The sequence below is a fragment of the Scyliorhinus torazame genome, chromosome 14 (genome assembly GCF_047496885.1).
Source record: "Scyliorhinus torazame isolate Kashiwa2021f chromosome 14, sScyTor2.1, whole genome shotgun sequence".
Lineage (NCBI taxonomy): Eukaryota > Metazoa > Chordata > Chondrichthyes > Carcharhiniformes > Scyliorhinidae > Scyliorhinus > Scyliorhinus torazame.
The window spans coordinates 82152783-82178862 of NC_092720.1; the positions used below are offsets into that span (position 1 = coordinate 82152783).

The window sequence follows — 26080 nt, forward strand, 5'->3', positions numbered from 1 at the left end:
GTTCATGTCGTTCAAGTCTTTCTGTATTATATTGACCAGCGGGCGATAGTCGGTCTCGCCGGTGAATTGAGGAAGTCTGTACGCATAATCGTGAAACTTAACCACACCGATCAGAAGGCCCAGGCACTCCTTTTCTATCTGCATGTAGCGCTGTTCCGTGGGGGTCATGCCGCGTGGCGCATATGCAACGGGGGCCCATGATGAGGCCTCATCGCGTTGCAGGAGCACTGGCCCAATGACGGATTGGCTGGCATCGGTCGAAATTTTGGTCTCTTCTGCTGGATCAAAGAAAGCTAAGACCGGGGCCGTGGTGAGTTTGGTTTTGAGGTCTCTCCATTCGCGCTTGTGGGCAGGGAGCCATTGGAAGTCTGTTGTCTTCCTGACCCGGTTCCTGAGAGCCATGGTATGAGCGGCGAGGTTAGGGATGAACTTCCCTAAAAAGTTGACCATGCCCAGAAATCGGAGGACTGCCTTCTTGTCCTCTGGCGTTTTCATGGCTGTGATAGCAGCCACCTTGTCCGCATCCGGCCGCACACCCAACTGGGAGATGTGGTCCCCGAGGAACTTGAGTTCCATCTGACCAAAAGAGCATTTGGCCCTGTTGAGGCGGAGGCCCTGCTCACGTATGCATTTGAATACGCGCTGGAGGTGACTGACATGCTCCTGCGGAGTGGTGGACCAAATGATTATGTCGTCGACATAGACATGAACACCTTCAAAGCCTTCCATCATTTGTTCCATAATCCTATGGAACACTTCTGAAGCAGATATGATCCCAAACGGCATCCTGTTGTAACAATATCTGCCAAAGGGGGTATTAAATGTACACAGTTTCCTGCTGGATTTGTCGAGCTGGATTTGCCAAAATCCTTTTGAGGCGTCGAGTTTGGTGAAGAGCTTGGCGCGAGCCATCTCGCGTGTGATTTCTTCGCGCTTGGGAATTGGATAATGCTCCCTCATGATATTGCGATTTAGATCCTTGGGATCAATGCAAATTCTCAATTCGCCGGAAGGCTTTTTTACACATACCATGGAACTGACCCAGTCGGTTGGTTCCGTGACTCTGGAAATTACTCCTTGGTCCTAGAGGTCCTGCAGCTGCTGCTTGAGGCGGTCCTTGAGGGGTGCTGGGACCCTGCGAGGTGCGTGCACCACAGGCATGGCATTCTGTTTCAATAAGATCTTGTAGGTATATGGGAGGGTGCCCATGCCTTCGAAGACGTTGTGGTGCTGGTTGATGATGGCGTCGAGCTGCACCCTGGAGTCTGTGTCCTGAAAGGCAGATGTGTCATCAGGAGAGAGAGAGTGAACTCTCTGAACTAGGTTCAACAGCTTGCATGCCTGCACGCCAAGCAGGGAGGCTTTCGAGGAGTCCACGATTTCAAAAGGAAGGATGGCTTTGCGTGACCTGTGCGTCACTTCAAGTTGGCATGAGCCGCTGGCATCAATGGCATTGCCATTGTAATCTAATAGCTGGCAGGCTGATGGAAGGATGGCTGGTTTGACACAAAGGCTTTGGAAGTCAGACTGCGCAATGAGATTGGCGGAGGCACCAGTGTCCAGGCGGAATCGTATTTGGGACCGGTTGACCGTCAGGGTGGCACACCACTCATCGCCTGGATCGATGCTGTATACCGAAAGCGGCTGGTGTCTTTGCTTCGGGGACAGCCTGTTTTTTGTCACAACACCGACTCGAAAAGGCGCCTTCGGGTCCTCGGTGTCACTGCTGTGTGGTAGGTCCGCATCGGATTCGGTGACCATGAGTTGAATTGCCCGGACATTCCTGCAAGGCTGGCTGAAGCGATATGAATTGGCAGGCTGAGCTGCTCGGCAGAAGGCAGCACAGCGGCCAAGTCTGCCACATCTTAGGCATTGTCGATATTTGGCAGGGCATTGCCGTTTTAAATGGGCGACGTCGCCATCCCCTCGTTTGGTGCGCACAAGCGCGGGAGTCCACGAAATGCGCGCGAAATGGCCGCCCTCATCCAGGCTGAGACCCTGGAGTTGCTCAATCGCTTGGACCCGTTCCGCCTCGTGGGGACCTTGCCAAACCGTTTCAGCTGCTTGGATGTGGGAATACTGACTCGTGGCGTTTTCCTGTAAGAAACAGGTCTCAATAGCAGTCGCTAGGGTGAGCTGCTTTACTTTGAGGAGCTGCTGTCGTAGGGGATCCGACTGAATGCCGAAAACGATCTGGTCGCGTATCATGGAGTCGGAGGTGGGCCCTTAGCTGCAAGACTGCGCAAGGATGCGGAGGTGGGTGAGAAAGGATCGGAAAGGTTCATTCTTACCCTGCAAACGCTGTTGGAACATGTAGCGCCCAAAACTTTCATTCACCTCTACGCTGCAGTGAGTGTCAAACTTCAGGAGGACCGTCTTGAACTTTGTTTCATCTTCATCATCGGCAAAGGTGAGAGAATTGAAAATGTGGATGGCATGGTCTCCGGCCGTGAAGAGGAGGAGAGCAATCTTCCTGGTATCCAAGCCGTCCTCCCTGTCTGTGGCCTCAAGGAAGAGCTGGAAGTGCTATTTGAATATCTTCCAGTTGGCCCCTAGGTTGCCGGTGATGCGGAGCGGCGGCGATGGGCTGATGTTGTCCATGTTGAAGGATGACGGAATGCTGGCGGAAGGCAGATCACTTGCAGGTCGGTCTAAGAAGTGCTAATATCCCTCAACTCCTGGTATCATGTTGTGTTGGGTGCTCTGGATCCGTGGAACACATACAGGTTACCAACACTTGAAATAGTGCAATACTATTTTATTGAATCATTAACTGTTGTAACATACTCTGACTGTGGGTTAACACGATACTAGCTTTAACTAAAGACCTTTGCCTTGTCCTAGCCAGTCGATGCATTCAGCACATGGTGAAGATCTGTGCTGCAGGCTGTGAGCTCTGTCCTCATAGCTAGCTGCAGCTCGAATGAGCGGGAACTCCGATGCCCCCTGTCTTTATAGTGCGTGTGCTCTAACTGGTGATTGGCTGCGGTGTTGTGTGTGTTGATTGGTCCCACTGTGTGCCCATCCGTGTGTGTCTGCACCATGATATACTGGTGTATATTATGACACTTTCCAGTGGCATTCAAACTTCTGCCGGAAGCCTCCCTAAGGTGCAGCCCACAAGATTTTGGCTGGAGCCCAGCTAGCACCCAGGTGCGGCACATCAAAATTATTCGCTGAAACCCATTCTCCGCTTTCTGGGCTGGTAGCTTGGCCGGGCAGCGCACTTTCGGCAGGCCAGGGCGACCATACTCCGTAGACGGCCCAGCCCCATAACTAGCTGGTAGAAGTGCTGTAACTGCTGTTCATCAGAACTTGAAGGAGTAAAATCGAGGATAGCCTATGAGATTTGGAGACCCAACAGTGAAACAAAAAAATCCAGACTATTTTGGGATTAGAATGCTTCTTACATTCTTGAAATGAGGTAGATCCTTAATGCCTATAAAGAATGATGAAATTGTAGGAAATAATGTTCTTAAATTATTATGTACCATAAAGTATATATGTTTCAATTTGTTGAGGTAAAGCTACAAACTTATTTTGTTGTAATGCTCCTTTATGTTATATGGTCACGTAACAAGTTTTTTTTAGTGTTAATGGACATTCAAATTTTATGTTCCACAATTTATTTGTATCTGGAACCTTCTGGGAGTTTGTATCGATGTAACTAACCATGTTTTGTTTTCTTTCTAGACTGTTACAGCTCATTTTTATGTTATCCTTGACAGCATAATGATCTCACAGTTTGTCTATTATAAGATGAAGAATAGGAAAGGCAGACGTAAGCAGTATTTTCTTCGGTGTAAGTGTTGCTTTTTGGGTTCATATTGTTTAACTTAATATCTTTTAAAATATCTTTGAAAATAACTTTGGCAGTTCTAGTAGTTGCTTTGGGCACAGTTGCAGATTCCAGCAGGAATTGTGCCCATTTTAATGGTGTTTTTACCCCCCTGAGTTTCCATATCATTAAATGCAAAATCTGCCATGCATCGTAATCAGACAATTTTCTTTTCAAAGCCATCGTATATTTAAAAGAGGTAACTTGATGAAGTTTGGTTAAAACAACTGAAGGTAGATTTATCGTACAAAATGAGCCATTTAAAAAAAAAACTTTTAAAAATTTAGAGTACCCAATTCAAACCCGGGTCCTCAGTGCTAACCACTGTGCCACTGTGATGCCCCCAAATGAATCATTTTTAACCCCTTTGAGTAACCTGATTTTCAATTACTGATTTGTTGCAGTGCAAAGGAGGCCATTCGGCCCATCACGTCTACACCAGCCCTCTGAATGAGCAATTCTCTTTGTGCCATTCACCTGGCTTCTATTCCTAACCTTGCACATTCTTTCTGATAACCATATAATTCCATTTTGAAAGCCTCAGTTGAACCTGCTTCCAGCACACTCTCGGCATTGTGTTCCCGACCTTGACACTGTGTGAAAAACAGTTTTGCTTCAAAAGTGATATGGGAAAAAATGTCTGGTCAAGTAAAGATATTGGAGCACTGGAGAACAGACAGAAAACAAGGATGTTATCAGAATTGAAAGGATATAAATACAAGAGTTTGAGCATAGAATCTTACCTATACCTACTTTATCTTTCCCATAACCCCATATGCACACAATGGCCCAATGGTAGCACTTCTGTCTCACAGCACCAGGGACCTGGGTTCAATTCTCGCCTCGGGTGACTAACTGTGTGGAGTTTGCACCTGGTTCTTGTGTCTGCGTGGGTTTCCTCTGGGTGCTCCGATTTCCTCCCACAGTGCAAAGATGTGCAGGTTAGGTGGATTTGCCATGCTAAATGTGACCGGTAGATCATTCCCTGAAAGGAGAACTGATAAAGGCCTTGAAAATGAGAAAGGGATGTGATAGGGTGGATGTGGTAAAGTGTTTCTGCTTTTTTGGTGAATCCATAAAAAGATAGCATAAGTATATGACAAGCACCAATAGATCAAATAACTTTTGGAGGAATGTGGAGTTCCTGCCACATGGAGTAACTGAGGGAGGTAGCATTTGTGCATTTACAAGCAGGGTTGATGCTGCATACATGAGGGAGAAGATAATTGAGAGATAGGGGGCGCGATTCTCTGAAATGGAGACAGAGTGTTCGCGCCATCGTGAACGGCGTCGAGGTTCACGCCGGCGCGAAACGGCCCCTATCCCGATAATGGGATAGGAGCGACGCCGCATCATTTACGCACGGCAGGCCTTGGCGCCGCGTAAAGGCAACGCCGCATACATGACGCGCCCGGCGCCGCATAACTGGCGTCACCCGCGCGTGGTTGGCGTCCTCTCCGAGTCCGCCCCACAAGAAGATATCCGACAGATCTTGCGGGGCTGCGGAAGAAAGGAGGTCCTCCTTCAGAGAGGCGGGCCCGACGATCGATGGGCACTGATCACGGGCCAGACCCCATTTGAGGGCCCCCCCCGGTGCAGGATATCCCCCCCCTCCCCACGCAGGCCGCCCCCCACCCCCAGCGTTCCCACGCTGTTCCCGCCGGCAGCGACCAGGTGTGGACGGCGCCGGGGGAAACCCGCCGTTTTGGGCAGGCCGCTCGGCCCATCCGGCACTGAGAATCGAGGAGGTACTGGTGGATCTCCATTTTGGCTGTCTCGGGCGATTCACTGGACCGCACCGCGCAAAACGCGATTGTGCCGATCTGGCCGCTTCCGTGAATCCAGGGAGGGCGTCGGACCGGCGTGGTGGGAAAATTTGGCGACCCAAGCGATTCTCCCAACCAGCGTGGGAGCGGAGAATCGCGCCCAGGGAGTCAGGGTGGGAATAGGTCATTAGAATGAGAAGATGTTTATGTGGAGTGTAAATACTCCACAAACTGGCTGAATTGTATGCGTTTTATGTAATTTGACGTATAAAGTCCTTACTTTCTCTCCACCGTCACCGATACTCATAAACCAGCAGCAGTTCACATGGTGTAGGTACAAGGATATGTCAAGGATGATTCTTCCTTGTGTATGGCTGGGCTCAAATGAGATGAGATGGTAGTGACTGCCCTTGACATCAAGGCAATATTTAAATGAGTATGGCATCAAGGAGTGTAACTAAACTGGAGTCAATGGAAATCAGGGGGAAATCTCTCCAGTGGCCAGAGTTATAACTGGCACAAAAGAAAATGGTTGTGGTGGTTGGAGGTCAATCATCTCAACTCCACGACATCACTGCAGGAGTTCCTCAGGGTAGTGTCCTAGGCCCAACCATCTTCAGCTGCTTCATCAATGACCTGCCTTCTATCATAAGGTCAGAAGTAAGGATGTTTGCGAATGACTGCACAATGTTCAGTACCATTCGCGACTCCTGTACCAGCCTCCCCGAACAGGCGCCGGAACATGGCGACGAGGGGCTTTTCGCAGTAACTTAATTTGAAGCCGGCTTGTGACAATAAGCAATTTTAATTTCATTTCATTTTTCATTTCATTTCCTCAGATAATAAAGCAGTCCATGTCCAAATGCAGCAAGACCTGGACAATATACAGGCTTGGGCTGACAAGTGGCAAGTTACATTTGCACCACACAAGTTCAAGGCAATGACCATCTCCTAAAACAGAGGATCAAACCATTGTCCCTTCAATGGCATTACCATCGTTGAATCCCCCACAATCAACCATTGATTGGGGGTTACCATTGATCAGAAACTGAACTGGACTAGCCACGTTAATACTGTGGCTACCAGGGCAGGTCAAAGACTTGGAATCCTATGGCAAGTAACTCACCTCCTGACCCCCCAAAGCCTGTCCACCATCTACAAGGCACATGTTAGGAGTGTAATGGAATACTCTCCATTTGCCTGGATAAGTGCAGCTCCAATAACATTCAAGAAGCCAACACTTGATTGCTCCTCCTTCCACAAACATTCGAACTGTCCACCACTGACGAACAGTGGCAGCCATGTGTACCATCTACAAGATGCACTGCACTAACTCACCAATGTTTCTTAGACAACATATTTCAACCTCACGACCACTACCAACGAGAAGGACAAGAACAGTAGATTCCTGGGAACTCCACCAGCTGGAGGTTCCCCTCCAATTCACTCACCACCCTGACTTGGAAATATATCGCTGCTCCTTCACTGTCGCTGGCGCAACATCCTGGAACTCTCTCCCTCACAACATAGTGTGTGTATCGACACCTCAAGGACTGCAGCGGTTCAAAAAAGCAACTCATCACGACCTTCTGAAGGGCAACTCGGGATGGGCAATAAATGCAGCAGGGTAGCTCAGTGGTTAGCACTATAGCTTCATAGCTCCAGGGTCCCAGGTTCGATTCCTGACTTGGGTCACTGTCTGTGCGGAGTCTGCACGTTCTCCCCGTGTCTGCATAGGTTTCCACCGGGTGCTCCGGTTTCTTCCCATAGTCCAAAGATGTGCAGGTTAGGTGGATTGGCCATGCTAAATTGTCCTTAGGGTCCAGAAAGGTTAGGTGGGATTACTGGGTTACGGGGATAGGGAGGAGGTGTGGGCTTGGGTGGGGTGCTCTTTCCAAGGGCTGGTGCAGACTCGATGGGCCGAATGGCCACGTTCTGCACTGTAAATTCTATGACTTTCTAACCAGCAATGCCCACATCCCGTAAATGAATAAAAATATAAAAAGTTAATGATGGAAGTTCATGTGCAAAGGAACATCACCACCTGCACATTCCCCTCCAAGTCACAGAGCACTCTGACTTGGAGCTCTGCCGCTGTTCATTCATTGTCGCTGGTTCAAAAGCCTGGAACTCCGTCCTTAACCACAACGTGAATATGAACTGCAGCAGTTCAGGAATGCAGCTCACCATCACCTTCTCAAGAGCAGTAGGCGCTGGCCCTGTCAGTGACAGCCACATTCTATAAATCATTTTTTTAAAATGTACTGATATGAGTTTCAAGTATGAGGTAGATATTATGACCAAATTATATTCGATTGTGCATTGCGACTTTACTATGTTTCTGCTTTGACTCGCGTTTATTTGGAAAACATTGACTTCATTTGATCTTTAAATATATTGTTCAAAGTTTACTGCTGGAAAGGTTAGGGATTTTTTTTTGCTGGTTGGTCGGGCCATATATTTTGCAAGTATCATGTTATGTAGCAATGTTTCCAACGTGATATGGCACATAGTGCTGTGTTAAATGAGGGTCAGGCAAGTTTGCACTCATAATGCAGCACGGATGGAATACTTGTGGGTGTGATGGTCTTTTAGGTAGAAGCATAGTGAAAGCATTTTGCAATTGCAAATTATTAAAGCGGGCAAGCTCTCCAAAAGTGATGCAATATGCTTTACGTTGAAGTCTTGCTGAGCAAAAATATTTGAAATCAGTTAAGGCAATATGGTCCTTGTTGATAGAACCACAGTTCAATTGAACTAATTCATGTCATCTGAGCAAAATACAGTCTTGCTGAAGTTAGCAAAGTAATTCATGTTAATTATGTCTCACATATGTTTTGCTTATTCAAAACCATGTGTGGATTCAGTTGATTTTTAACCTAAGTTTTGATGAGAGATGCAGAGTTTTGTTCCCTCAAAGGTAATCAATCCTCTGTATAAGGTTGGGGCTCCATGCAATTTGACTCTAACCCTACTCAATTAGTAAACACCCATGTTTATACTCTGTGTTAATCCTGATTTGCGGGCGAGAGCGTTGGGGCAGTGGTTTGGGTGGGTCTCTATTCAACGTTTCACTTTAATTAGGGAGATATATGCACAGACTTGATCGAGTCGCTCCCTCTTACCGTGCAGAAGTTCAGGCTGCTAGTTATTCTCACTTGCTTTTAAAGATTGTCTGTGTGTGTGTATATATATATATATACAAAGACTGGGTCTATGTGTCGTTAGAATTACTGGCTTTATCATATCATAGAATTTACAGTGCAGAAGGAGGCCATTCGGCCCATCGAGTCTGCACCGGCTCTTGGAAAGAGCACCCTACCCAAGGTCAACACCTGCACCCTATCCCCACAACCCAGCAACCCCACCCAACACTAAGGGCAATTTTGGACACTAAGGGCAATTTATCACGGCCAATCCACCTAACTTGCACATCTTTGGACTGTGGGAGGAAACCGGAGCACCCGGAGGAAACCCACGCACACACGGGGAGGACATGCAGACTCCGCACAGACAGTGACCCAAGCCGGAATCGAACCTGGGACCCTGGAGCTGTGAAGCAATTGTGCTATCCACAATGCTACTGTGCTGCTCTGAACAATACAATTTCAATAAAGGGAAAACAAAAAGTTTTGCTTATTCAATAATCTTTGTTGGTTGTCAGGTGAATAAGCAGGTTTCCTCCCTGCTGGGGTAAACCGTTGCTACAAGAGCTGCTGAAAGAAATTAATTTACACAAGTAAATTTCCAAAATATACAGCATAGACATTGCAGCAATGGGTTGTTTGCATCAGAGCAGAAATGGAATCTCCAAGCATGTGCCTCATAAACTGTGTGATAGCTTGAAATTTCAGCAATGTAATTAATAGTTTACAAATACTCGAAAGTTAAACTTTAAACAACCCAAACATATTTCAATCATCAACGGCAATAATATTCATACATTTGTAATCATGCATTGTACCTGACATCAGATAATGTTTAACCTCAGTGTTTTTTAAATAAAATAGAAGTTGGACCAGAAATGTGATTTTCAAATGTTCCGATTGGGGGTGATGTTTAATGTAGGGTTGAAAAGCAGGTGGATCAGTGTGATGGGTGGTGGATCTGCTTACTGACCACCAAAGTTTCAATCTCCTTATTTCAAACCCTGTTTAATTTCATACATTTGTCTATTGGAAAACCAATATTCAAAGAATGAGAGGAGTTTCTTTTCATTTCCAGTGTTACAGGATATGTGAACTGTTAGAAAGTCGAAGCAACTCACCAAATTAGGGAAATGGGGGTTGATTTTTATTTTTGGCACAAAATAAGTGACCCGTGAGGAACATGCTTCCTGTTTGTCCACTGTTTCTACTGTGGGGCCCGAGCCATTTTGAGACCTGGCTCCTGAACTGCACTTGCCAAATACGCATTCCTGGTTGGGGAGGATGGGAATAGGTTGCCCCTACCCCCCACCCACCCAAACCGTGAGGAGGCAGACAACATTCTAGGAGAGTGGTGTATTGAAATCATTATGGTGTGGCAGGAGGTGCATTCTTGCTCAAATAGGCAGGTGCTCCAGTCACACATCTACTGCCTATACTGTGATGATGCCGACTGGACCATAATGAGGGCCGGACACTACTTCCACATTGCTACTTCCCTATTTTACACTGGATGGTAAACATTTAAAAACAGCCCATGGTACCATGCACCGCAAACAGTTGTAAACCTTCTGAAGCAAAAGAGAATTGTTAATGAAATTGTGGCATTAGTTATTGAAACTACCAGCCATTTGGATAATGACCTGTAGATTTATACTGCCATTAAGATGGGTATCCTTTGCACCAGTACCATAAAAATCTCGAAATGGTCCTGGGCACGGTTTTTGCCTTAACACAGGAGTGTGTTGATCAATAGCAATTTTGGTTCTTTTGGATGGCCATCAGGTATTTAGCTCACAGGTTCCACATTCGCAGCTTATATATTTTTCCCGCAATAGAGCAACAATTCCACACCCATTTTTTTTCTTTTGTGTACTTATTTTTCATCTACTCCACTACTATGTGTAATGGTTCAACCTTAACAAATGCTGGTATGTTCTTTTCTTTCATCAGATTCCCTCTTGAAGTGGTTGTGTGGTTCCTGGGTTCTATTATGTGTGATCAAAATGATGATTATATGACCTTTATTGAGAATATCTCACCATAATAGGAGTCGTCCAAGACAAAGGGTTTATAATGGTGTTGACATTTTTTTAGTCCATTTATTTATTTTTAAGGTACTCATGATAAAAGATCGTAAGACATATGAGCAGAATTAGACCACTCGGCCCATCGAGTCTGCTCCGCCATTCAATCATGACTAATATTTTTCTCATCCACATTCTCCTGCCTTCTCCCCATAACCCCTGATCTCCTTATTAATCAAGAACCTATCTATCTCTGTCTTAAAGACACAGTGATTTGACCTCCACAGCCTTCTGTGGCAAAGAATTCCACGGATTCACCACCCTCTGGCTGAAGAAATTCCTCCTCATCACTGTTTTAAAGGATCATCCCTTTAGTCTGAGATTGTGTCCTCTGGTTCTAGTTTTTCCTACAAGTGGAAACATCCTCTCCATATCCACTCTATACAGGCCTCGCCGTATCCTGTAAGTTTCAATAAGATCCTCCCGCATCCTTCTAAACCCAAACGAGTACAGACCCAGAGGCCTCAACCGTTCCTCATTCCAGGGATCATTCTTGTGAACCTACTCTGGACCCTTTCCAAGGCCAGCACATCCTTCCTTAGATACGACGCCATTTACTTGAACTTCTAAAAACTCTAAAGCAAGTCTTTGACATTGTTTAAAATCTTGCGAGTCATCTGAACACCTTTTGCATTTTTGTTCCCTGAAACCTAAAAACCTAAACATGAATATATTTTCTAGTTTTAAGATTTTATTGTATTCATTAAATTTTTGCCACAGTGAGTTTTTTTTTTGCTCTTTTTCAGAGTACATTTGACTTTGTTGAATTTATGGGATACATCAGCGGCTACATGTCCTGCATATTTTATCTTGGCTCTCGTTTTCCTCAGCTGTACAAAAATGTAGGCAATTTATTCAGTTTCTGCTTTCAGATTTGTGAAATTTACATTAGTTCCGATCAGCGTCAGGAAAACAGTGTTTCCTCCCTTTTCGGTTGAAGCTTTCTGTGCGTAGGGTGTTGGTGTTGCTGGAGAATGCAGCAAGTGTTTATTTGTTTTTCCCCTCGAATAGGAAGTTCAGTCTGCAACATGGAAGTCTCTTAGATAAAAATAATAATTTCATAGTCTGTGTGGTCGGCACATTGCTGACTACAAAGGCTTCCATTTATGAATGGAACACTGCACTGAACTTGCTGAAATCCGTGTTATTGTCATCGGTCAAAACTTGGCCTAATGGTGACATTGTACAATAATACATTTATTTGCTGAATATGAATTTGGATTGCCAGAGGTTTTGGATAGTTTTGGGTGGTTACAAAATCATACTTTTAATGTTTATTTTTAAAGCAACCCTTATGTCCTTATTTAGTTCATGTAACCTGATTGTTGCAGTTCCAAAGAAAATCCAGGGAGGGTGTATCCTATTTGCCGTTTGCACTGGCAATGCTGGGTAATACTACATATGGACTGAGTGTGGCAGTAAATGTGCCTGAAAATAAAGCACCAGCCAAAAAATACATCCTTCATCATTTGGCCTGGCTAATAGGGAGCTTTGGAGTACTGCTAGTAGATTTTTTGGTATCCTTTTCAGTGTTACAGTATGCAGCTTTTTAAGAGAGGGAATATTAAGTTTTCAAAGTATTTTCAGTTTTGACTTCTAGATGTTCAGATTAATACGAGGCGTTAAACTTAGAATCATAGAATTCGTACAGTGCAGCAAGAGGCCATTCGGCTCATTGAGTATGCACCGATCCTCTGAAAGAGCACCCTACCTAGGCCCACATTCCTGACCTATCCCCGTAACCCCACCTAACCCACAGATCCCTGGACACGAAGGACAATTTTAGCATGTCCCATGTACCCAACCTGCACATTCTTTGGACTGCGGGAGGAAACCGTAGGAAACCCAATCCGATTGGGGAGAAAGTGCAAACTCCAGACAGATAGTCACCCAAAGCTGGAATTGAACCCGGGTTCCTGGTGCTGTGAAGCAGCAGTGATAACCACTGTGCCACCCCAACTTCTTGAAGTTTCCAGAGGTTTTTCATTTGAGTAGTCTGCTAATGAAATGCATTTGGAATTTGCACTTAGTTGCATGGGAAAGAAATTGGGAAGAAGTGGTGTGACAGGTCTAAAATGGCGTGATGGAGAAGAATGTTGGATCTCAAAAATGCTGAGTAGCACATGCTGATTTATGATTTAGGAGTGAAACTCTAGAAGTTATATAAGTTTGGGACTCTTCTTCAAAAGGCAATTATTGTTCGGTCGATTATTATTTCAAAATGTGAGATCGATAGATTTTTATTCGGCAAAGGTAACAAGGAATATGGGAATAAGGTGAGTATATGGAGTGAATGGCAGAATAGGCTCAATATGCTAAATGGCCATTTCCACTTCTTATGTTCCTGGAATCACATGCCTCATTCCTTAGTATGCGTCATGCTACGTACAAAAGTATCAACTTTCCTATCTGTTTATCTGCTTTCTTATTTGATTGAGGTCCACAGGGTATGAACTCAGTTTGATTGACTACTTGTTCTTGTCAATTTCCATTGATGAAAGCAGCCATAGCATGCGTCCTTCAAGTTAGTATCGCCCTTGATAGAAAGTATCACTGTATTACCCAAATCTACTGAAACCAATCCCTGCTCGCTTTTGTTTTAAGGAAAATTAATTTAAGTGGAAATTATACTGAATTTTGTAAAAAATTGTATTTTCAGGATATGGGTGATATTGACAAAGCTGCATTTCTTACCTGTCCCTAGTTGCCCTGGAAAGGTAGAGATTAATCTCTGCCATGGCACACTACAGTCCCATCTACCCTACTCCTAATACCAGCAAATCCCAGTCTTTCATCATCAAAAAAATAAAATCTGCTTTTCTAATTTTCCTACTGAAGTGGATATCTTCACACTTCTCCACATTATATTCTGTCTGAGCAAGCACATTGCAATCAGTTAAGCTACCTAAACCTTTCTCTGCCTCCTTCATTCTCTTCACATCATGGCTGAAATCTTCCATCCTCGTTCAAGGCTGGAATTATCCGGTGCCGCTAACAGTGAATGAAGCTTTGGCTGGAATGCCAAATTTTCGGTTCTCGCTCGCTACGGGTCCTACCACGAACGAGACCGAAGAATCCCACCCCATATTTTGTAACCTCAACAGACATGGACACCTAAAACTCAGTCCCCTCATCTAAGTCATTGATATAGATCGTAAATAGCTGAGGCCCAAGCACTAATCCTTACAGTAGTCCACTAGATAATTAATCCCAAATTGAGACTGACCCATTTGTTTCTATTCTGTTTTCTGTCAGCTAATTCATCCTTAATCCAAGCTAATATATAGCCCTAAACCCATGAACTGTAATTTTGCATGGCACATTATTGAATGCTTCTTGGAAATCTGCATACAGTACATCCTCTGGTTCTCCCTATTTACCCTATTAGTTGCAACCCAAAAAAACACTAACAGATTTTCCATGCATGATTTCCCTTTCATTACTCTGTCCAATCATATTATGATTTCTAAGTGCCCGGTTACTACACCTTATTAATATGTTTTGGCCTCTTCCCTGCTACTGATTTTTAAAATTCATTCATTGGATGTGAGCAATGCCGGCTGGGCCAGAATTCATTGCCCATCTCTAATTGTCCTTGAGGAGGTGGTGGTGAGCTACCTTCTTGAACGACTGCAGTCCCTGTACACCCAAAGTGCTGCTTTGGGTGTGAGTTCCAGGATTTTGACCCAGCTACAGTGAAGGAATGGTAATATATTTCTAAGTCAGGATGGTGAGTGGCTTGGAAGGGAACCAGCTGGTGGTGCCCCATGTATCTGATGCTCTTGTCCTTCTGTATGGTAGCAGTCATGGGTTTAGAATCACATTGCTGCCTGTGAAGCCTTAATGAGTTCCCACAGTGGATCTTGTAGATGATATACACTGCTGCTACTATACGTTGGTGGTGGAGGGACTAAATGTTTGTGGGTGGGGTACCAATCAAATGGGTTGCTTTATCCTGGATGGTGTTGAGCTTCTTGAGTGTTGTTGGAGCTGCCCTCATCCAGGCAAATTGGAAGTATTCTATCATACACCTGGCCTGCACCTTGTAAATGGTGGACACGCTTTGGGGAATCAGGAGGTGAGTTACTCACCACAGGATTCATAGCCTCCAATCTGTTCTTGTAGCCACAGTATTTATATGGCTAGTTCAGTTCAATTTCTGGTCTATGGTAACCCCCAGGATGTTGATAGTGGGGGGTTAACTGGTTGTTTAATGTCATTGAATGTTAAAGGACGATGGTTGGATTCTCTCTTGTTGGAGATGGTCATTGCTGGGCACTTGGTGATAGGCAAGCCGATCTATATTTCTCTGTTTTCTGACTCTACCTTGGTTACATTTGCAGCCTTCCTTCCAAGTCTTGAGGACACTAGAATCTACGAAATTCTGTGTGGTGATATGCCTGTGCACATTTTTGTTTATAGTTGTCCATCAATGTATATAGTTATCGATGCGACCTCCAACCAGCTGGTGGCGATAGAGATCAACCAGATGACAACTGATGGCAGTTGATAGTCAGTCGTATAAGAGGATTGTCACACTAGAAGTAGCTCCAGGAAAATTCACTGAATTCATTTATTTGTTACTGTCTGTATCACAATTTGTTAGTTAACGTTCCATGTGTTAATCTTGTCAATGAATTATCTTACTAGTCAGAGAACTAGATATTCTGTGTGCATCTGTACTATGGCCATAACACAGAACATAACATTCTGGAAGTTCAAAACTAATGTATCCAGTTTCTCTTCTCTTCTCTTTGAAATCCCTCTTTGTGGGCCATCAGGAGAAGGGATTTATTGACTATTATTAAAACTGATCTTTCTAGTACGAACTCTTTACTTTTTTTTGCGTTCCTCATTCTCATGCTTTTATGTCTTCCACATGATGACTGACACAAAGTATTAGTTTAATGTCTCTGTCATTTCCTTATTCCCTTTTATAATTCATCTTGCATCTACCCACTTTTCGTTTTGCTAATCTCTTCCTTTTACAGATGCTTTTCGAGCCTGTCGAACGCCCCATGATTATTTATTCAATTCTTCTTTTTCAATTTCTTTGGGGGTGATTTTGCATCTGTGTTCATTGTCAGCGAGAACGGCGACACATGCAAAATCTCACAAGAATCGAAATGAGAGATCCCGTTCCCCCATTTTCCACAAAGGACGAGAATCTAATTTTAATAGATTTACATACTTTTTAATCTCATTACCAAGCCCATCCACCATATGATGCCCCCCCTCCCCCCCCCCCAATGAGAGCTGGTTTAGCTCAGTGGGCTAGACTGCTAGTTTGTGATGCAGAACAAGGCAAGCAGCGAGGGTTCAATTCCCGTACAAGCTGAGAATTCTGAATTCTCCCTCTGTGTACCCGAACAGGCGCCGGAATGTGGCGACTAGTGGCTTTTCACAGTAACTTCATTGCAGTGTTAATGTAAGCCTACTTGTGACAATAAAAGATTATTATTATTATGAAGCATATTCATACCCTCACATCAGCAAGGTTTACAACATGTTTGGAAAAGCAGGAATCAGTCAAGAGGAGCCCCCAGGGGGTGGAAAGGTACGTATAGCCCCCGGGGGGGAGAGGGACATGTCCAGGCAGTGCCCTGGCTCATGTTGGCACTGCCTCTGGGAAGCCGCACTGGGGACGGGTTTTGAATTATGTTTGTTGGGGAGGAGGAGCCCCTACACTGGCGCAGATACATGTTAATGGACAGGCTTTGGGGGCACAACCTGATGAGCACCACACTGCTGCTGATGTACATCAGGTAGAGGGCAGAACTCCCAGGCGAGGCAGCAGTCGGATCCCAGACTCAGCTGAGTCCAAGCTTGATGCTGCGCCTCTAGAAGTGGGTTATCTGGAGCTGATGGAGATGATAGGGAGCGGCCAGGTCGTTCAGAGGGAGATATCAGCGTCGCTCCAGCAGACTCATAGCAGCTTGGAGAAGTCCCAGAGGCTACGGGTGCAGGAGATGCCACCGTCAATGAGTGGCACCAAGGCCAACACTGCGAGGGTGGCAACCGCAGTGGAGAGGCTGGTGTATGACATCGGCACCATAGCGATGGTGTCCGAGGCATCGTGCAGTTGGTGACGGCCATGGCTGAGGGTCTTGGCGGAATGACTGCCTCGCTGGTGGATGTCACCCAGTACCAGTCCGACCTTGATGGGGTTCTGCGGGACATGTCCCACTCTCAGATGGTAATTGCCGAGGTGCTGTGGAGCTTTACCCAGTCTCAGGTGCGTATGGCTGAAGTGCTGCAGTGCATGTCCCAATCACTGAGGAGCATCGCTGAGGGCGTCAACACCATGGTGCACACTATGGGGAACCGCCAGTGCTGGCAGAGCCAGTCGGTCCGACCCCCGACTGCCCCTCCGCCCAAGGAGACTCCTGGGGCCCTATGGGCACTGATCGTGAGTGGGTTATTGTACAGCACATTAAACAACCTTATGCACAACCATTATGATGCCTCTGTCACTTTCTTCTGCAATGCGGGATGACCACCCTCTGCCTGACATCTCTCCAGTGGCTATCAGATCAAGCCCATTAATTTATATCTCTACTATTAATTAATCTATTTTGTTGCGAATACTTTGCACATTCAGATATAATTGTTCAAGCTTTAACTTCTTTCTATTCTTTTTTTGTTGTCTTAATCACCAATGCCCTCATTCATACCTTTTATTAAGATTTGTCTCTTCCTGGATATCTCAGCTTATTTTTACCTGAATGAAAATGAAATGAAATGAAATGAAAATGAATGAAAATCGCTTATTGTCACGAGTCGGCTTCAAATGAAGTTACTGTGAAAAGCCCCTAGTCGCCACATTCCTGCGCCTGTTCGTGGAGGCTGGTACGGGAATGACTACTTTGTTCTACAGAATCGACGTTTCCTTAATGTTTATGAAATTACCTTTTGTTGAATTCTCTTAACTGTTCACCCCTATCACCAACTAACGCCCTCCCCCGCCCCCCCCACCAACACCCCCCACAACCTTTCATCAGTTCAATGCCCTATTGCCCTGGCGAGATGATTCTCCAGGAGACTGCTCCCAGCCCAGTTTAAATGAAGTCCATCTCCACTGAACATTTGTCTCTTTCTCCAGAATAGGTGCCAGTACCCCATGAATCCTTGCCTCCCACAACAATGTTTCAGACTCACATTCAACTTTCTATTTATTCCCACACAGTTTAGGTAGCAACCCAGAGATTATTGCCTTTGAGGTTCTGCATTTTAATTTGAACTCTTGCTCTTCAAACTCAGCAGCACCTCATTCTAGGTGTACCAATGTTCTTGGTTGCGAGATGAACATGACAGCTGAATCCTCTCCCTCTCACTCCCAGGTTCTTTTCCAGCTGCAAGAAGATATCTTTAATCTGACACCAGGCAGGTAACATAACTGTTGCGACTCCTAGTCGTGACTGCAGAGAACAGTATTTACCTATCCCTGTGGCTTTACTGTCCTGATTAAATTAATTTTAACCCCCACAATTTACATTGCCTCCTGTACCACTGTGCCATTGTCAGTTTGCTTATCCACCTTGCAGACCTTTCCCTTCTTAACACAGCTCCGAAAGAACCTACTTGCTCGCTAAATATAAAGACTGAGGCATCTCCATCACTGCACCCAGTGTTCCAAGATCTGCTTGACTCAGTCGCACTCTTCTGTTCCTGACTACTAACCAGACCTGTGCTTAAACCAAGGGACGTGACTGATCAAAGTGGATCAAAGTGTCCGAGTAATCCTCCCCCTTCATGACACTTCGCAGTGTCTGCACCTCAGACTGCAGCTCAACCTTGAGCTGAAGATGTTGCAGCATGTCATGATATTCAGATAAACATCATGGTGCAAACACACATACACACTGATGGACAGATCAACGGACCAATCAACACACACGCAACATCACAGCCAATCACAAGCAAGAGCACACGCACTATAAAAGGGGAACACCACAGTTCCCGCTCATTCCAGCAGGAGACAATTCAGGGCACAGAGCTCATAGCAAGCCACTCAGACATACACCATGTGCTGAGTGCCTCTCTAAGATAGTGTTAGGGCTGGGTCCACAGGTTAAAGGGTAAAGAACGAACCACAGTCATAAGTTTACAGATGTTGTTATTGACAGGAATAAAACAGAGTTGTACCATCTGCAACCGTGTTGGTTCGTCTGTATAGTGGAACACCCAACACGACATAGTACCAGGATTGGAACCCAGCAACTGTGAGACCTACCTACACATCTTCAGGAATCCGCCATCCTGCGCCATGGACACCATCAGCCCGCCGCAGCCGCTCCAATTCGCTGGAATCCTCGGCGTCAACTGGAAGCTGTTTAAACAGCGTTTCCAGTTCTTCCTAGAAGCCACAGAAAGGGACACCAGAAAAATGCTTCGGACACCAGAAAAATTGCCCTCCTCCTCTCCACAGCAGGGCACCACGCCATCCACATCTACAACTCCCTGGTGTTCGCGGACGGTGAGGACAAGACGAAGTACAAGACGGTCCTTCTTAAACTCGAGCAACACTTCAGCGTCGAGGTGAACGAGAGCTTCGAGAGGTATCTCTTCCAGCAGCGCCTGCAGGGTAAGGATGAGCCTTTTCAATCTTTACTGACACACCTCCATATCCTTGCGCAGTCCTGTGGTTATGAGGCCACCTCTGATTCCATGATTCGGGACCAGATAGTTTTTGGGGTCACCTCGGGCACCCTACGCCAGCAGCTCCTCAAAATTAAGAGCCTCACCTTAGCCACCGCCATCGAAGCCCGCGTCGTCCATGAAAACGCGACCAGCCGGTACTCCCAATTCCAGGCGGCCGAATCGGCACGGCAGGGGTCCTACGAGGCCGAGCGGGTCCAGTCGATTGAGTTCCTCCCAGCCCGCGGCCCGGACGAGGGCGGCCATTTCGCGCGCTTTCCGCGGTTGTACGTGCCAAACGAGACATCGACGCAGAGGGACGTGACGCGCAGGCACGCTCTACGCAAGACCGAACTGCGCATGCGTGATGGCGCAACGAATGCCATGACATCACGACGTGCGGCAACTGTGGATCCGCACATTTAAAGCGGCATTGTCCAGCAAAGAATCGACAATGCCTCCGCTGTGGCAAGATGGGCCAATATGCTGCCTGCTGTCGAGCAGCTCAACCTGCCAACGCTCCCCAATTCCGCCAGCCTCACAGGGACATGTGGGCCATTCAGCCTCCATACACCGATTCATACCCTGACGATGTACAGACCGGTGATACCGACGACCGGGAAGCCTTCCGCGTTGCGATCATTGACAGGAACCGGATGTCTCCAAGCAGGACCCACCAGCCGATGCCAGTGAACAGCGTTAATCCGGGTGATGAATGGTGTGCCACCCTAACGGTCAACCGATCACCAATCACATTCCGTTTAGACACTGGTGCCTCCGCCAACCTTATAGCATGGTCAGCCTTCTACGCCTTGAAGGTCAGACCACCGATTTGGCCATCCCGCTGTCAGATGGTCAATTACAGCGGAAATGTTATCCCGGCCATGGGTTCTTGCCAGCTCGAGGTTACACACAATGCATACACAGCCACACTGTCCTTTGAGATAGTTGGATCACCGAAGGACTCCCTGCTAGGCGCACAGGCGTGCAAGGTTCTCCACCTCGTTCAGCGGGTACACACTCTGTCTCCAGAAGGCACGTCCGACTTCCCGGATGCAGAATTTAGGGCACAGCTCCACTCGCTCCTCGCCCACAACCAGGAGGCTTTCGAGGGCATGGGCACACTGCCCTACACTTACAGAATACGGCTCAAACTGGACGCCACCCCGGTCATTCACGCACCTCGTAGAGTCCCAGCACCACTCAAGGACCGCCTCAAGCAGCAGCTGCAGGATCTCCAGGACCAAGGAGTGCTTTCCCGGGTCACAGAGCCCACGCCATGGGTCAGCTCCATGGTGTGCGTAAAAAAGCCCTCTGGCGAACTCAGGATCTGCATCGACCCGAAAGACCTGAACAACAACATCATGAGGGAACACTACCCCATACCCAAATGGGAGGAGATCACGAGCGAAATGGCCCGGGCTAAAATGTTTACAAAGCTTGATGCCTCAAAGGGTTTCTGCCAGATTCAACTGGATCAGTCCAGCAGAAAGCTGTGCATCTTCAACACTCCCTTTGGCAGGTTCTGCTGCAACAGAATGCCGTTTGGCATCATCTCGGCATCGGAGGTATTTCATAGAATCATGGAACAGATGATGGAGGGCATCGAAGGGGTGCACGTCGATATTGACGACGTCATCATCTGGTCCACCACACCACAGGAGCACATCAGTCGTCTCCAGCGTTTCTTTGCTCGGATACAAGAACACGGCCTGCGCCTCAACCGAGCCAAGTGTTCTTCTGGCCAAACTGAGCTGAAGTTTCTCGGGGACCAGATATCCCGGTCAGGAGTGTGTCTGGATGCAGACAAAGTGAGCGCCATTACAGCCATGCCGCAGCCGGCAGACAAAAAGGTAGTGCTACACTTTCTTGGGATGGTCAACTTCCTGGGGAAGTTCATTCCCAAACATGCCTCCCACACAACGGCTTTTCGCCACCTGGTGAAGAAGACCACGGAGTTCCAGTGGCTGCCCGTACACCAGAAGGAATGGGAGGAGCTCAAGATTAGCTCACCACAGCCCCGGTATTGGCGTTCTTTGACACCTCTCGAGATACGAAGAACTCGACTGATGCCAGCCAGTCCGGCATTGGGGCGGTACTCCTGCAACGGGACGACACTGCATCATGGGCCCCGGTCGCCTATGCCTCGCAGGCCATGACCCCCACAGAACAGCGCTATGCGCAGATCGAGAAGGAGTGCCTGGGTTTGTTAACCGGCATAGATAAGTTCCACGACTACGTGTATGGTCTCCATCAGTTCACCGTGGAAACCGACCATCGCCCCCTGGTCAGCATCATACAAAAGGACCTGAATGAGATGACCCCTCGCGTCCAGCGCATTCTGCTCAAGCTCTGGAGGTACGACTTCCAACTTGTCTACACCCTGGGAAAGGACCTCATCATCGCGGATGCCCTGTCCAGAGCAGTGACCACACCGCCCGATTCGGAGGGGTTCGTCTGTCAGGTCGAAGCGCATGTGGCCTTCACATCGGCCAATCTGCCAGCCAGTGATTCAAGTCTGGCCTGTATTCGCCGGGAGACTGCGGCTGACCCCCTTCTACAACATGTGATGCACCACATGACGGGAGGGTGGCTCAAAGGACAGTGCCCACAATTTTACAACGTCCGGGACGACTTGGCCGTCATTGACGGTGTCCTCCTAAAGTTGGACCGGATTGTGATTCCACACAGCATGCACCGGCTTGTCCTCGACCAATTACACAAAGCCATCTCGGGGTTGAGAAGTGCAGGCGGAGGGCCCGAGAAGCTGTATACTGGCCGGGCATCAGTGACGACATTGCCAACATGGTGCTCAACTGCCCCACCTGCCAAAGGTTTCAGCCGGCGCAACCCCCTGAGACGCTTCAGGCCCATGAGTTGGTAACGTCCCCCTGGGCGAAGGTGGGTGTGGACCTTTTTCATGCGCTTGGCAGGGACTACGTCATCATCATAGATTACTTTTCGAATTATCCAGAGGTCATACGCCTGCACGACTTGACATCGTCCGCTGTCATCAGGGCATGCAAAGAAACCTTCGCTCGCCATGGCATTCCGCTTACTGTCATGTCGGACAATGGCCCCTGTTTTGCAAACCAAGAATGGTCTTCTTTTGCTGCTTCATACGGCTTCACACACGTGACGTCCAGCCCTCTGCATCCCCAGTCAAATGGCAAGGCGGAAAAGGGCGTCCATATCGTCAAGCGGCTCCTCTGCAAGGCTGCTGATGCCAGATCGGATTTCTGTTTAGTCCTGCTGGCCTATCGCTCGGCCCCACTATCCACTGACCTCTCACCAGCCCAGCTGTTGATGGGTCGCACCCTCAGGACCACTGTGCCGTCCATTCTTGTTCCGACACCCGACTATGCTCCAGTACTGCAAAGGATGTGACAGCAGCGTGCTCAGCAGAAGGTGGCACATGACACTCGGGCAACTGATCTTCCTGCCTTGGCGACTGGAGACAACGTCCGCATCCACCTACCAGAGGGTGGCTGGTCGGCAACTGCCGAAGTTCTCCGACGTGTGGCTCCCCGCTCGTTCCTGGTTCGAATGCCTGATGGCTCCATTCGCCGGCGTAATCGCCGGGCTCTTCGCCTGCTTCCGCACTCGCTACGTGATCATACACCTGTGCCACACCCTCCTGTTGTTCCTGATGTCGACTTCGTGAAGCTTCCTGCCACCATGCCCATTCCTCTGTCGCCTGTAGCCAGGCCCATTCCTCAGCCGGTGGATCCTGACCCACCCTTGAGGCGGTCAACCCGAATTTGTCGCCCACCTACTAGGCTGGACTTTTGAGCCTGTTTGAACATTGTGGCATGACACTTTAGTGAGTCCAATGTTAATATGTTTCTCTTTTTGTTGTTACAGGAGTTTGTTTTTGACGTTTGATGATTACACTTGTTTTGTTTATGGTACAACCTCGTTGCTATGTTGCACCTGACACCTTCCTATGTATATAGTTTAGCCTCATGCACATGGTGTAGATATTGCACACACACACTCAGCTGCACTCAGTACACATCTATATTTATTACCACATAGGCACATATTCTTGTAAAAAGGGGGGGATGTCATGATATTCAGATAAACATCACGGTGCAAACACACATACACACTGATGGACAGATCAACGGACCAATCAACGCACACGCAACATCTCAGCCAGTCACAAGCAAGAGCACACTATAAAACGGGGAACACCACAGTTCCCGCTCATTCCAGCAGGAGACAATTCAGGGCACAGAGCTCATAGCAAGCCACTCAGACATACACCATGTGCTGAGTGCCTCTCTAAGATAGTGTTAGGGCTGGGTCCACAGGTTAAAGGGTAAAGAACGAACCACAGTCATAAGTTTACAGATGTTGTTATTGACAGTACCGTGTTGGTTCGTCTGTGTAGCGGAACACCCAACACGACACAGACCTGTGCTTAAACCAAGGGACGGGACTGATCAAAGTGGATCAAAGTGTCCGAGTAATCCTCCCCCTTCATGACACTTCGCAGTGTCTGCACCTCAGACTGCAGCTCAACCTTGAGCTGAAGATTTTGCAGCGTGGACACTTTACTGCAGGTATGGTTGTCTCTGATTACGATGTTCTTCATGATCTCCCACATGCTAAAATCGCAGCACACCACGTACACTGCCATAACTTTGTTTTATTTATTTCATTAATTAAAGTTTATATTTTTATTCAACTTTGCTTATATGCTGCAGCTGCATGTGTCCAAGTGAACGTTGAGTCGTCCAGCACCCTTCTGACTTGGATCTTGCATATGATGAAGTGGCTTTGAGTTGTTGCTATCTTTTAATGGCTATAAATATGGCGGTTAATAAGGCCGCCTTTCTTAATCTTAATTATGAATATGCTTTCAGAGTCACCAGATATCTCTTTATACCGCCACGAGGTTCAACCGAATATCGATCAAAGAGCCAATACACCAGTTAGTTAGTTCAAAGTCAATGGTACTTTATTTACACACAGTATGATTTACTCATGCACAATAACACTACAGGCTAAACTGTATCTATCACTGATACCTATACTTAACTACGGGTGTCCACTTAGGTCAGAGGAACAGTGGCCGTTGTTCGTGTCTGAGGCTGTTGGGTTCGAAGAGGTAGCAGGAGTATAGCTATGGTCGTCCGTCTGATAGCGAGCGTTGAACTTGAACTTACTTGCTTCTGGTGGTGCAGGTGGAGGGGTCTTGTAGCCACCTGGGTTGGCCACTTCCCGACTTTAAAATGGAGATCCGCTAAGAATGCAGGGAAATTCAGCCAACGCAGGAAAAACAAGCAGGTGCAAAGTTTCCTGTAATCAGAACTTGCAGGAACCCAGACAGCACTGAAACTAACACCCACCTACATACTGATGAGCGATCCCCGGGAACAATTGGAAACAGTTGAGGTACACAAGGCCAAGCCAGACTCCTCGGCGTCAGCAGGAGCCAAGACAAAGGAAGGCCAACGGACACTTAGGAACCGCCCAGTGATCAGGGAGGGAACAGCTCCAGTATTGGAGAAATCGATCCAAGTGATCGGAACTTAGCCCAATCACTTGGAACCAGGTACGGGGTCCGCCCCGAATGGCGCGAAGCCCTTGGAGACTATAAAATAGAGTCCCCAAGTTCAATTTGTCCTTCTTGGCAGGGTCTCTCAGCAACTCGAAACAACCCTTGACAGTGACCCGCCTAGTAGCTGCACCAACCAATTAAGTCTCCAGTCAACGCACGCTACGAGATAGGCGCTCCTAGCTACCAGTCCATACCAGCTTTGAAGCCTGCAGACTCAGAATCGGACGAAAGGCCATTTGTTCCCCTGACATGGTGGGCCAGTTCCAAAGCTAAGTATAGGCCTTTTAGTGTTAGAGATAGTCTAGTAAGTAGAGTTTTATACATGAGTAGTGATTGACTGTGTATAATAAATGTGTTTTGATTTGAAACATACTAACTGGTGTATTGAGTTATTGATCAGCACTTGAACTTGAACCTCGTTGTGGTATCATAAAGATACCTGGCGACTCTAGAGCAAAGGTTATAGAAACAGAGCAAATTAAGTAAAGACACAACGAGCAACATTTAAGAGCCAACCAAAAGTTAGCAACAGTCTCTCCAGTTGAGAGCCGAATCCAAGAGAGTGAACACATGGCGGGGTTCCTTCTTATACTCGGGGGGCTTCCCGTGCTTTTAGGCGGGCCTTAAACTTGGACCCAATCAATTGGGCAGCTTCTCGATCACCGCCATCGATCTGAGCCAATAAAGGGGTGGATGCCTTGATGGCTGGGTGTGGCCTAAGTGGCCGTTGGCCTTGCTTTGTTTGTATCTTCGTGCTGGGGTAGTGGCGCCGGAATGTCTGGGACGGTATCGGCTACCTGAGCACTAGTCTTTTGTTTATCGGAGATGGGCCATCAATGTGCAAATCGGCCAAGAGTTTCGGTTCTGTCTGCAGTCTGTCTTCTAAATGCACATTCAGGCTCTGTGCCTGCTTTCCACTTTGCATTGTCCATTTTTCCCTGTATGCTCAACGAGTGTCCATTTTATATGCTGAAAGTGGCCATCCCAGATGGCTACAGAGTACTCAGAAGATGGGACACCAACACAGTGTACCCAGC

The 26080-nt window shown here is 47.1% G+C and overlaps 1 pseudogene; it reads left to right on the forward strand.

The window, feature by feature from the left end:
* The window catches only part of LOC140389311 (lysosomal amino acid transporter 1 homolog), a 76395-nt pseudogene that overhangs the window by 43668 nt on the left and 6647 nt on the right, over nucleotides 1–26080 (forward strand).